Source organism: Babylonia areolata, chromosome 29 (assembly GCF_041734735.1).
Source record: "Babylonia areolata isolate BAREFJ2019XMU chromosome 29, ASM4173473v1, whole genome shotgun sequence".
Lineage (NCBI taxonomy): Eukaryota > Metazoa > Mollusca > Gastropoda > Neogastropoda > Buccinidae > Babylonia > Babylonia areolata.
In genome coordinates, this window is record NC_134904.1 from 39726648 (window position 1) to 39740849 (window position 14202).

A 14202-nucleotide genomic window follows, 5' to 3' on the forward strand; every position below is an offset into this window, starting at 1 on the left:
ATATTAAATGGGCCTATCATTCTTCTTCTTCTTTTTTTCTTTTTTTTTTTTAATAATAACTGCGATTTCACAAACAAATGATAAACGGGCAGTAATTATATAAACAACTTTTTGAATAATTTTATTAATAATCCGCACCAAAGTTTTGTATTATTTGTAAAGCTTTTGTAAGTGATGGGCAATATACAAAGTGTCAGGTAATGTTTTACAATGTTTTATGTGACGCACAATTTGTGTGACGTCTTAATAAGGATTTGACGCGTTTTTGCGATTGTTGCTGAAAAAAAACAAACATACGTCTTACGTTGGATTTAACGTTACAAATTTGCCGTTTCATTGGACGTGTTAGTGTGGGTCAGCTGGCTGACTTTCTGTTAATTGTTTTACCATGACTGACAAACTTATCTTATCACAAAGACAACCTCAAATAAAGGAGTATGGACAATCACAACTACAAAGTGCCGACAGGCATCTGGATCTGGATCAATACGTCGCTACATCCATTTACTGGCATAGACGCGACGGTGGGGGTGCGCAGCACGTTGGTGTTACTGGCTTCTGGCTTTTGCCAGAGCCGATTTGAAGCTATCCACTGACTTTTTGTGGACGATGGTATCGTCTAGATGGTTCCACTCAATTATTGTCTTTGGGAAGTATGAATATCGGTACTGGTTGGTGTTTGTTTCAGGGACACAGTAGCATCTATCGTTGTTTCGAATATAGTTCTCCACAGTTCGAATATAGTTCTCCACGGTGTGTGTCCTCATATGGGAGAAGAGGCCGATTCTGGATGCGCAGCACTTCCCACAGGTGCTGCAAGTTTGGTGTATGTTTGAGCAAAAGCGAATCGCAAAACCGGATGTGTAAATTCGATTCAATAAGAGAGCAACCTTGCCCGGGTCTTTGCATTCGACTTTATTTAATATCTTTGTCGATTGTAATGATATTTACTTTTGATTGTTCTTCGTTGCTCCTTCAAATGTCATGGTCGTGACTAAACACGGCTGCAGCGTTATTTCCGCCCTAACCATTCCGAGGATCGAATTGTAGCAGTGGCACTTCAACAACTGCTTATGTCACAGTTAAGCATGTTTTTTGGTGTGTTTGTTTTGGGGGGGCGGGATGGGGGAGTGGGAAGTGCTTTGTTTTTTTGTGTTTTTTTGTTGTTGTTGTTGTTGTTTTTTAGGACTTACCTTCCATTATCATCCAATTCTGAACGGTTGCAGTTGACATTACACTTATGACCAACCCCCCTCGACCCCCCACACCCCCACGCCCCCGCCCCACACCCCCTCCTCCCCCCACTTCTGTACTACCGGCAACACCCATCCACCCTCCTAACTGTGAAAGCCGAGCTGGAGGTTGGAGGACAAACACAAGATAACGACGAACTGCTCTGTGCTGAACACTCAGTACCATTGAACTATCTTGTTGAAAGTGCTCACACATGTAGACTGCACGGTTGTGTTATACTCAGTTTTACGAAGCCCCGACAAACACACGTTTTGAAATCATATGTCAACTCTGTCCGACTTGTCGTCGTGCACAATAGCTGAGTGGATATAGCGTTGGACTTTCAATCTAAGGGTCCTGGGTTCGATCCCGGTATCGGCATCTGGTGGATTTTTCCTATCTCCCAAGTCAACATAAAAGCAGACATGCTAGTGCTTTAATTCTCTTCTCGTGTATACACATGCAGAAGATCAAATACGCACATTAAAAATCCCGTAACTCATGTCAATGTTCGACTGATTGGTTATGAAAATGAACATACCCAGCATGCTCATGCCTCAAAATCGGAGTATGGCTGCCTGTTTGGCGGGTTAAAAATTGTCATGCACGTAAAAGCCCACTCTTGAACACGAGTTAACGTGGGTGGTGTATGTAACTCACGAATGCTGAAAGAAATCTTCACTGGTGGGACCGTTGGGAATTTCGACGACCTTGATCTGTCAGCCTCCACCTCCTACCCCTCACCCTCCCTCACCTCCAACCACACCTACCCTCTTCCACCGTTCCCTTGACCCCGTGACATGAGTTATCGTTCCTTCCAACCCTGTTTGAACTTCACTCCAGCGTCTGTCCTCATCGCCCATCTTAAAACGTCAAGGGCTGAGCCTCTTGCCGAGGTCGTTTCAATGACCTGTGGTTCCGGCGCTCTTCAGCCACACTTGGTTGAGCCTGTATAACCCCTCGTTAAGGCTTGTTTAGAGGTGGAGAGCTGTCAAAACGCTCGTTCGTTTATCTGTCAGTCAGTGTGGCGGGGATGAAGGGGATTGGACACGTGCGGCTTTTACGTATCGATTAGAGTCGAGTTTTGTGCGGGTTTAAACAGTGTCAGGTCGTCCGGTAATTCCTGCACGCTCGGGATTTATGGGTGTTGAACTGGTTACGGGCGCCGGGAATTGGGCTTACCCATTATATTTCGATATTGTTGTTAAAAGCTTAGGGTCTTGAAAACCTTCACTGGCTTCACATCACGCACGCTCTCTCGCTCTCTCTCTCTCTCCCCCACCCCCTCCCACACACACACAAGTATCACATTCATCTACTCTCTCTCTCCCGCTCTCTCTCTCTCTCTCTCTCTCTCTGACGAACGCACACGTACCACATTCGTCTACTATCACTCTTACTCTTCGTGAAAAGACGTAAATTCCATGAAAAACTACACCACACACACACACACACACACATACCACAAGAGAGAGCGCGGCGAGCGAGCGCACAGAATCGTCCACATTCGAACCGGAAACAACCGCTTTATTAAACACGCGATGTGTGTGTCTAGGAGTGGGCAAGGGGAGTGGGGGGGGGGGGGGTCGTAATAAAAATACATGCACGTATAAAACGTGAACAATGGGCTCCCATTTTCAATCAGTATCCTGGAGGAAACTTGCGAGAAAAAAAAAAGAATTAAGAAAGAAAGAAAAGAAAAAAAAACGGGGAGGGGGCTATCGTGTTAGTCATGATCATTCGTCGTGAAGAGAAAGTAGGGTAAAGAAGTGAGTGCGGAGAGGCCGGGAGTGCGGGGTGCAGGTAGAAAAGAGATACCAAAAAGATCGAACAATTAAGAAAAAAACAACAACAAAAACCAGAGCTTTTCTTCAGGTCGAAGAATCATTCTCCTTAACGAAGAAATACGTCCAAAAGAATAGCATCAGCTTATTCGTGAGTTACTCTGAATGCTTGATAACACTGAGCTGTGGTCAGCTGTAGAGAATACAAGAGACAGACACTACTGATGTTGATGACAGGCAAAAGACACGACGCAAGAAAGGCAGAAAGAGAAGAAAGAAAAAAAAAAAACAGACGGGAAGGACAGAAAGACAAGAAAGCTAAAACGGACAACAAATGAGATAGAGAGAGAGAGGGGGGGGGGGGGGGGGGGGGTCCTAAACATCGAGCCGAAAATCTCTATATCCTGTTCACACTGGGGCAGGAAAACCGGATGCGACGATTTGACAGTTCATATACGACAGGACTTCCCGAAAGACTATCACCGAAAAAACGAGAGAATACACATAATCCAGCCCCCCACCTCCTCTCCCAACTACCACCACCATCACCACCATATCTTGAAGGACCATGCTTTGAGGGACAAAGTCCGAGCTGTTATCTGATCGCTGCGTTTATTTGCATGCATGCAGACCCCATCCGCATTGGAATGCACTTCTCTCAACCTCCACGGTGCATTGCGGGGAGGCTAATAACAGGTCAAGACATTATACCTGCCTGTGTTCTAGCTCAGAATTTTGTAAACACACACAAAACATCGAAAAAAAGCTAAACGTTTGATGCGCTTTGTATGAATATAAATATGTATATATATATATATATATATATATATATACAGAGAGAGAGAGAGAGATCCTACAACATAGGTATTACAGTAGGGAAAAACAAGTGCAGGATACAACAACCCTTCCGTTATATGAAAACAACTTTGCAAATATTGGAAAAGGACACCCTTCTAAGACTGCAATTATGGACCATTTGTATTCTCTCTGTGGGGGGTGGTGGAGGGGGGGGGGGACAGCGAACTGTATGCCTGATATGACTGCACGCACAAGTCATCCTAATGCGCGGGGCCGTCACAACTAACTCAGGTTGCCCTTACGCAATCCTTCGCCGTCACAAATGGCAAAGTGCTTGTGCTGATACGACATAAAATTGTGATCATTACACAATGGGAAAATCAGTCAACGCCAGATGCAGGCAGGTGCAGGGGTGCGGGTACTGGGGGTAACAGAGAATGTGGGTTCTGCAGGGTTGGGAGAAGGTTGGGGTGCTTATGTAAATCATATGTCGATAGTTTGTCGACAGCTGTAACAACGAAAAAATAAAACTATTGATGAATCAATAAAAACTACAGACACAGACACACGTAGTCACACACACACACACACACACACACACACACACACGACCCTGCAAGATCTTGATGAGTTTGAACTGTATGAACGGGTTCCTATGGACTCGAGCTTCGACGAAACATGTCTGCTACCTGCTGTGTATGAACACATCGTGTGTCAATTAGTGCTGTGAAAAAATTAAGACACTGATAGCTGTAAAAAAAAAACAAAAAAAAAAAACAAAAAAAAAAAAACGTAAACTACCCTTCCGCACCACTGACGTTGACTTCCAGAAAAATTCTTCTGACAGAAAATGATCAGCTGATGAAGACTTTTATATTTTTTCTCACCGTTCTCTCCATAGAGCTGTGGAAACATGGACATGCTCCCACCATTGAAAATGCAAGTCAAGTGTGCAGTCAACGATCGCTCATACAATGGTGCTACTGTTCACTGCAACTGTTGGCTGCTTTTCATTTTGAAAGAAAGAATTCTGAATCATTGAGTTGTTGGGAATACCCTTCACACACACACACACACACACACACACACACACACACACACACACACATAACCTGCATTCTTAGCACTGATTTGCTGGTTTTATGTCATGATAATTGTTGCGCTTTTTGTTTTCCTTATTCTCTCTCTCTCTCCAGCTGCCGCCGAATATGTCCTTGTGTTCATTATTGTATAGATAGATGGATGATGATTATAAAAACAACAACAACAACAATAATAATAATAATAATAATAATGTACTTATATGGCGCAAACTCTCCATATGATGAGCTCAAAGCGCCTCACATGAGATAGTACATATATGCAATTTTGTATACCACAATAGATAGATAGCTTGTTTGACTGATTAACTGATTGATTCTCTCTCTTGCGCCTTATAAATATTATTATTAGTAGTAGTAGTTCTTTTTTATGTATTTATCTTTTTTTTTTTTATCTTTTTTTTTTTTTTTTTTTTGTTTATTTATTTATCTATTTTGTTTGTTTGTTTTGTTTTTGTTTTTTTTATCTATTTTTTTTTCTTTTTCTTTTTTTTTCTCAAGGCCTGAGTAAGCGCGTTGTGTTACACTGCTGGTCAGGCATCTGCTTGGCAGATGTGGTGTAGCGTATATGGATTTATCCGAACGCAGTGACGCCTCCTTGAGCTACTGATACTGATACTCTCTCCAAAGACAGACACAATCTCCAACTGCCGCCGAATGTGTCAAACAGGCCTAGATAAATTGCAATGAACAGAGAATTTGCAAAATAACGTAAGTTCAAAAACGAACGAACAGATGAAAGCGCAACCGAGATTACTGAATAAGACCAGTGAAATCTCGTGAATGGGCGGGCGTGCATACACACAGTGGGTGGCAACGGATATTCAAAAACGTTGCTTCTTTCTTTCTTTTTCTTCTTCTTCTTTTGCATGGCCCGAGTTGCATGCAAGATCACGGAACACATTGTATCGCTTTTTTCCCCTATTGCTCTACGCGTGTCTTTCTTCAATGAAAAAAAAAGCAAGAAAAAACTACGTTCTTAGAGCACAAATCAGTCTGTTCTGCGATTTTCACACAGTGTAATATGATATTGTGAAACAACAAAAAAGAACAAGCCAGATGGAAACAAAACAAGAAATAAACATAACGGGAGATAATTCGATTTGCTTTTAAAACCTACGTTTACACAACAGATTCACCAGAGAAAACACCAATAATTATTAAGTCGTTAATTGAATATATATTAGATTACTGATTATCATTATTATGATTATCATCATTCACTTACCCATCACTTTTCCGACATGAGACAGAGTTATGAGAAGGCAAACACTTGAGAATGAACAGCTCATCGTGAAATATCCAAATTTCATTTCTTTTCTTATCAATAAACACTTTGGTTTGCTGTGACTTAAACTCCTCTTTTCTACAAAAACAGCACACGACTGTTAAGTTTTAAAAACAAAAATAAAACAGGCCTGAAGTGGCTTCTGCTTTCCGTTCAGTGTTAAATATCTGAAAGTGTGCAGAAGTCAAACCTAATGTGTTGCGTGTCTCTGTGTCCCGACTGCTCGACGTCTGCTACTTTTAATCTGTAATCAAACAGGCACATGCGCAAGAGACGCTCGCGGCGAGAAGACACATAAGGTACATGCACGACCCTGTCACGTGCTACGAGTGGAGAGCGTTGAGGAGAGAGGGGGGCTGAGGGTGCGGGAAGGTCGTTGATGGCCCCAGTATCTTTTCTTGGGTAAAAAAAAAAATGAAAAAAAATGAAAAACAAAAATTTAATGGCGGAGCTGGGGTGGCTTGCATGAGGGAATTTAAAACGCTGTTTGCTCAACTTGATAAAATCAAAGAAGTTCCCACCTTTACGAAATCAGGGTTGCACAAGCTTGATAATACGCAAAGTGATAATAAAAATCGAACTTTCAGTATATGAAAGCCATGCGTAAATGCGTTTTTCCATCTCATAAAAAAACACACAAGAGGCAAGACCTCCAAGACTCAATTGTGATACACACTTTATCCAGTAATTAAAAAAAAAATAATAATAAATAAATGAATTAAGTGAAAATGTGTTATGTATTTAATGATATAAATCTTCAGGGAAAAGAAAAAAAAGAGTATGCTAGCAAGTTAAAAACCAACCACATTCAGTTCGAGAATGATAAAAGTATAACTTACTGCGCTAAAGCGGACCTACCAATGACGTTCAAAAATTAGTATCTTAACATATTTTTCTTTTGCGTCATAAACAGCTTCGGTATTCGAGGTGATAACGCCGTTTAACTCATGTAATCTTGGGTCCGCGGTAAAGGAGACGTTGCCATCGCCTCAAGCAACATGTAGCCGTTTTCTCTAGATCCGCGCATCCGACACTGGGGCTGACACAACGCGGTCCATTCAATTTCTCTTTCATGTTCATTCCGGTAAATTCAGTATCCACAATAAAATATGCGGTAAACACATGGATGATGTCTTTAGTGTTACTGTAACTGTTCTATCCAAAATTTGTATTTCTTTTTCGTTCAATTGCGAACAAGAAAATGAGGTCAGGCTGCCTTCAAACCAAACCATTTTGATCTGTTGGATTCAGATCCTCAACGAAATAAACCGTTGATGATCCGGAAATACAGCTTAATCCGGAAGACTTACAACCTATTACTTGTATGACTGTGAAGATTCCCCCTCTCATCCCCCCCCCCACCCCCCACCCCCAGCCCCTGCTCTAGGTGCTTTACAAAAACGCTTTTGTTGACATAAAACATTACATCAATGTTACATACACACACACCTCTGAATAGGGAATAGACGGAACATTACATCAATGTTACATACACACACACACACCTCTGAATAGGGAATAGACGGAACGGATATAGGCGAATCGGGATGACACCAAAAAATGACATACATGGTTTGCAACTGACGCTCTGGTGCTCAAACCTATTACCCCCACCCCCTCCCTCCTCCGTCTTTAATCCCCCCCCCCCACTCCTCCTTCCCCCCACCCCCCAAAACGGAGAGGGGTGGAGCAGGGAGTGAACTGGTTATGGTCATGTTGACCAAACATGTCAACGCGGTTGGCCTGAATAGTGTCGTACAAACGTGGGCATTTTCATCTGAGTGTGTCAATGTTTGAAAGAATTGATAACCCTCCCCCCCCCCCCCACGCCCCCCTCCCCCCCTCTCCCAATCTGTCTCTGTCTCTCTCTGTTCTCTGTTCCCTTTGTTCTCTGTTGTCCAGAACTTAATGAGGTTAGAGTTGAATCTATCTATTCTAAATATTACAGAGGTCCTAGTTTTCTCAGGTTGAGTTTATTAATGTCATGCACAAGACCTGATGTTATACGTAATCTGTTCTTGTTTTTGTACAAGGCTTACAGGTTTAGAGAAACACTCATTTTATAGTCTAATTTCCATTGTTTATTTATCAGCAATTTGTGACTCACTTGTGTAAACAAAGTGAGTCTATGTTTTAACCCGGTGTTCGGTTGTCTGTGTGTGTGTGTGTGTGTCTGTGTGTGTGTGTGTCCGTGGTAAACTTTAACATTGACATTTTCTCTGCAAATACTTTGTCAGTTGACACCAAATTAAGCATAAAAAAAGGAAAAATTCAGTTCTTTCCAGTCATCTTGTTTAAAACAATATTGCACCTCTGGGATGGGCACAAAAAAATAATGATAAATGAAGCCTGATTATATGCAAACTGCATTTACTGTTATATTTATATTTTTTGTATTCTCTAAACTTGGCACTTTGATCTGATATTCTGACCCAACAACAAGAGCAGTCATTAGTATCATTTTTTGTTCAAACAGGAACTTCTTTTGCTAAGCATGGAAGTTTTATTTATTTTGCAAACGTTTTGGTGCAGATAATAAAAAAGGGGAAATTACTCTGTAATTAATGCTAGGGGACCTAATTTGCCACAAGTGAGTCTTGAAGGCCTTGCCTCTCTTGTTTTTTTTATGTTATTGTCTTTTGTTGCTGTTCAATTACCCCTTCATGAGGGGCTATATATGAATAAACCATTCGTTCATTAGTTCCTTCTCTCTCTCTCTCATTCTCTCTCTCTCTCTCTCCCTCTCTCTCTCTCTCTCTCTCTCTCTCTCTCTCTCTCTCTCTCTGTTTGATTGTGTTTTATTTCTATGCGTAATCACATGTGCATACGTGTTAAAACATATGCACGAATATAAATTGTTCAAAGTAAAACAGCTTTATGTTTCTTTTGGGCATGATTTGGATTTGCGCCTAAAGGTGTAATTCAATAACCTTGGACAAACAACACAGAAGAGCGATGTGAATCGTCCTTTTCTCTCTCTATCTCTCTCTCTCTATCTCTTTTAAGCCGTGGGAACAGTTGTAAATAGTATTCGTCTAATAGCGGACTTCGAATTATTCAACGGGGAAGAGAATGCTAATACTCAACGACGATCGACAGTTTCAGAAACATGTTAGGTTGTTAATTTAGCTGGTCAAATAAAAGTTTACACTTGTGAACAGGGATGTGTGTGTGTGTGTGTGTATGAGTGCGCGCGCGCGCTTGTATGTGTGTGTGTGTGTGCGTGTCTGTGTATGTGTGTGTGTGTGTGTGTGGTTGCGTTATCCATGTTTGTTTTAGGGCATCATGTTCCCACGGAGTTCGGATACCTTTCAAGAATTTTTTATTTACACAACACTGTGAATACAGTGAGTGTGTGTGTGTCTTTGTGTAGCCCACATATCCTAACAGCATGAGACTGTAAGAAAACTTGGGCATGATCGTAGACCTGATGTACAAAGCCACCAGAACCTCGCCCAGCGGCGATGAATTGAAGGGCAATCGCTTTGTGCGCCGAGTTTGCAGATTAGTATTGACTGAGTAGAATATTCAAAATCCCCAACCAAAAGGGCCGTCGTTTTGTGTGTGACACTGCATAAGATGTTTCGAAATTTTCAGCTTACCTTTTATTAATGTGATAACAGTTCATGTAAGATGAAACTTGATTTTGACGAGCACCCAGCTCTATTACTTTCAAATGTGCTACGATGGACAATAAAAGAAAAGCTACAGTTGTTGTTTTTTGTGTGTTTTTGTGTGTGTGTGTGTGTGGGGGGGGGGGGGTTGTTGGGTTTTTTAGCCCCATTTTGAAAGCATTTAAGGGTAGATAGGCCTAATTGCGATCGATCCAGTCGAAGCGGCCAGCTCAACGTGTGTAATGTATAGGTAACAGGTTGTGCGGTCGTCAAATGTAGCTCTTCTGTTTTTGAAGGTTTTCTCCGATTGGTTGCACTTGGAAAAACTTTCGTCTACTTCTTGTTGTTGTTTTTTTCCAACGTTTTGTTTTTTCAGCGGTTGAAATAAGGGTGCCTGAGGGTAAATGCGAGCGGGCAAATCTACAAGCACTCCAGAACTGTGTAGCAAGGCTAATATTTAGAGCACCCAGACCAGTTGTTATCTCCTCTTCTTCAGAAACTGCACTGGTTGCCCATCTATCACAGGACAGATTACAAACTAACCACCATGTTGTTGTTTTTCTAATGTCGTAAACCATACTGCACCCACATACCTTTCTGACTTATTTTAGATCTAGGTAAGGTCCTATTTTAACACCCTAGATTCAGGAACCTATCTTACCGGCATTTTTGTGCATATGAAATGATATTACTGTAGTAGATGTTATGGGCCCATTTTCACACAGATTCGAACTCGGGACCATCAGATTGAAAGTCCACCGCTTTAACCACTCGGCTTTTGCACCCGTCAAGCCACTGGCCAACGTGAGTGACCACTCGAAAGGGTGGGTAACCTACATAAGATGGGGGGGGGGAACGAACATTGAGCAATGAGTAACCGTGGAATTTCTCCGTCAATCTTTTTTTTATGCGTGCCACTGTTCATGGGAAATCGGTGTAGCGTTCACAGATACCTGACCAGCTTGTGTCGAGAAACGTTGTTTCGATTTCAATTTCCTCAAGAAAGCATGGAGTACGGACAAGTCCATACATACCTGTATGCTGACTTACCCTTTCCCGGCTCTACCATGAGGTTGAAATATACGAAGGTGTTAAAAATATTTTTCTTAATAATGATAAAAATGAAAGGCACTCTCGCAACACGTACACACGCACACATATCCCTACACAGACACAGACACATACACAGACATACAGACACACACACGAACACCACACACACACACACACACACAGAGAGAGAGAGAGAGAGAGAGAGAGAGAGAGAGAGAAAAGAACGGATCGTTCGAGAAGTGTCACATGAAAGAATTTATAACAGATGTCTGTCTTGTAATTACACATAAACCAATACATAATCTTTTGCGTCGCTTTGCTCTATACATCTCTTACAAAACCATACGTTGACGAGAGATACGGAAATTATAAGCCGCAAGAAAGCGACTGGCAAGCAAGCAAACGCGTGCGCGTGCGTGCGTGCGTGTGTGTGTGTGTAATCCTTCTCTCCATGTCTCTCTATCGCTTTCATTATCTCCTGTCTCCCTCTCAGCCTCTTAGTATTGTCTCTTTCTCTCTTTACACTTGTCTGCCGTGTTTCCCCTGTCTTACCAGTATGTCTTTGCCACCCATCCCCCGCCTTCATCCTGCCTTTCTCTCCCTCCCCCATCCCCCACCGCCTCGCCCTCCCCCTCTTCCTCCCTTGTCTCCTCTCTTCCTCCTCCAGTTTTGTTTGATATCCGGTCTTGTAAAAAGCCCGGATCCGCTATATCACGTTCGAACCATGCACCTAATCACACACACACACTCTCTCTCTCTTGTTCAACCTATTGGCACGGCATTTGTTTTTGCTCCAGAAAGTAGCTGAAGGAAAGGGTGCGTTCATGCACTCGAAACACACAGCACACTGTGTCCAGAACGGACAGAGGAAAGCGGATGTACCCAGCTGTCATTTGGTTCAGCTCAGTTCTGTGTGGTTATAATAATGTGTACGGTGGAATGAGGAAGGAGGCAGAATGGTTAAGGCGCTTATATATCTGCCAATACAGTGTTCGCGAGGGTCTGGGTTCGATTCCCGCTCTCGCCTTTTCTCTTCCAAGTTTCACTGGAAAATCAATCTAAGCGTCTAGTCATTCGGATGAGACGATAAAGGCCCAAGTCCTGTGTGTACAGCACTCACTTGACGCACTGGCAAAATTATGTGGAAGAACTCCACTGTGGTTGGTACTCATATATATATATATATTTTGCATGCACTCATGGCATGACTAAGCGCGTTGGGTTATGCTACTCGTCAGGCAGATGCAGATCTGGTGTAATGCTAATGGCTTATTTGCCCGAACGCAGTGACGCCTCTTTGAGAAACTGAAACAGGAACTCTGCATGGTTAAAAAGAAGAAAAAAATGATACGCACTTTATTTTCGTCTGACATAACGTCCTAAACCTCATGTGGCAGCTTTTTTTGTTTGTTTGTTTGCTCAAATCTGCCCGGATCTTTGTGAAAACTGTGTAGTGTAAACCTGTGTTACGTTTCCTCAAAAAGACATTACTGCGTGCGACCAAATCCGTAGCCCGTACGCTGTAGCACATGTAGACCTGTTGAATACAAAACTTTTATACATGAACGATCGCTTCACTGAACATCTGCGTTCCGTGCGCCTTGGCTACAGTGACCCAGTGTGCACCCATTTCAACAGCCCCGTTCTTTTGCCCACTGGCACGCGTGGATCTTCTTCTTCTTCTTTTTTCCCTTGACTGCCGCCTTCATCATTGTGAAGATTCTGTAGACTATAACGGGGGTTTGCGTGTTTTTGAGGTTTCCTGAGGTAGAGGTTGCTGGGCCAGGGGATGGGGGGAGGGTGGGGTGGGGGTGAGGGGGTGAGGTATGGGGGTGGGGGTGGTGGTGGTGGTGGTGATCAGATTCGGGATTTGAAGCCTTCCAGGGTTGGGCTGAGGGCAATATCAGCAGGAAGGCTGTTCCAGTTTGTTATGGTTCGGGGAAAGACAGATTTTTGTCTGCACATCGTCCTGCAGTTGGAGAGGTGGTATGCTGCTGGGTGCGATCCTCGGGTCCCCGTGGATGCTGAAGGATTTTGAGAGGGCTTGTGGCATGTGTTGATGATAAGACTGCCGCTATGGAACTTATAAAAGTTAACCAGTCTTGCCTTTCTCCTTCGCTCTTTGAGGGGGGACCACTGAAGAGTCTCCATCATGTCTTGCACACTGGATGTCTTGCACACTGGATCGCTGCTGATGTCTGGCAGAAACCAATCCACGGGCCTGTACCAGCGTTTCATGTAATCAACCTTGGTACCCCTCGCACCAGCTGGCCTCTACACTATAGAGTGATGGCAGTGGTCTTCCAGGCATAGACAGATTGGTACACGCCACTCATAAACCTGGGATGACGTCTCGCCTACTGACGTCATTTTGATTTCGCGTCATGGTAAAGAAACATTAAACATTTGCCTGAGGAAGAGCTTGTGGCTCGACACGTTGGCTGTTTGTTTTTACCTCATGGAACTTGACTTTTAAAAGGATTCTTTTGGTCTGCATCTTTATATATATATAGAGAGAGAGAGAGAGAGAGAGAGATGCTGCATCATCCAGACAGTGCACGAAAGAAGGGATCTGGATCTGGATCAATACGTCGCTTACATCCATTTACTGGCATAGACGCGACGGTGGGGGTGCGCAACGAGTTGGTGTTACTGGCTTCTGGCTTTTGCCAGAGCCGATTTGAGGCTAATTATGACAGAGAGGCAGGTGACGTGAAGAGAGAGAGAGCATGCAGGTGGGGAGGGGGGGGGGGGAGGGGAGGACATATGTGTCCAATGAAGAGAGGTGAGGGAGTCCTTTGAAGAGGTACAGAAAACATACCTGGGGGGGAGGAATGATGCCATATTAAGAGGGGGGGACAAGGCTCATAATTATGAAGGACATGGGGCGGGGTTGGGAGTTTCAGTTTCAGTAGCTCAAGGAGGCGTCACTGCGTTCGGACAAATCCATATACGCTACACCACATCTGCCAAGCAGATGCCTGACCAGCAGCGTAACCCAACGTGCTTAGTCAGGCCTTGAGAAAAAAAAAGTGAATAAATAATAGATAAGCGTACATAAATAAGTAAATAAATAATAGATACGCGTACATAAATAAGTAAATAAATAATAATTATAATATATAAAAAAAGGGGTAGTAGTAGTAATAATAATAATAATAAATAAATAGATAAATAAATAAGACAACAATGATAAAAAGCAAATAAATGTAAAACATGAAGACACACATTCACACATACACCCACACATGCATAACAGATATGCACCAAACATGCAGTTTCACATATATGAAAGCACAGTCAAATACACATAAACGTACATGAGCCCCAAC

At 42.8% G+C, this 14202-nt stretch overlaps 1 protein-coding gene across 1 annotated transcript in view; it reads right to left on the minus strand.

Annotated features, from left to right (window-relative positions):
- The window catches only part of LOC143275013 (carbonic anhydrase 1-like), a 22054-nt gene extending 15640 nt beyond the window's left edge, over positions 1-6414 (minus strand). Inside the window, exon 1 of the mRNA XM_076579075.1 lies at positions 6394-6414. The gene's annotated coding sequence lies outside the window, so the exon portion shown is untranslated. The remainder of the gene's footprint in view (positions 1-6393) is intronic.
- Positions 6415-14202: the final 7788 nt, after the last annotated feature.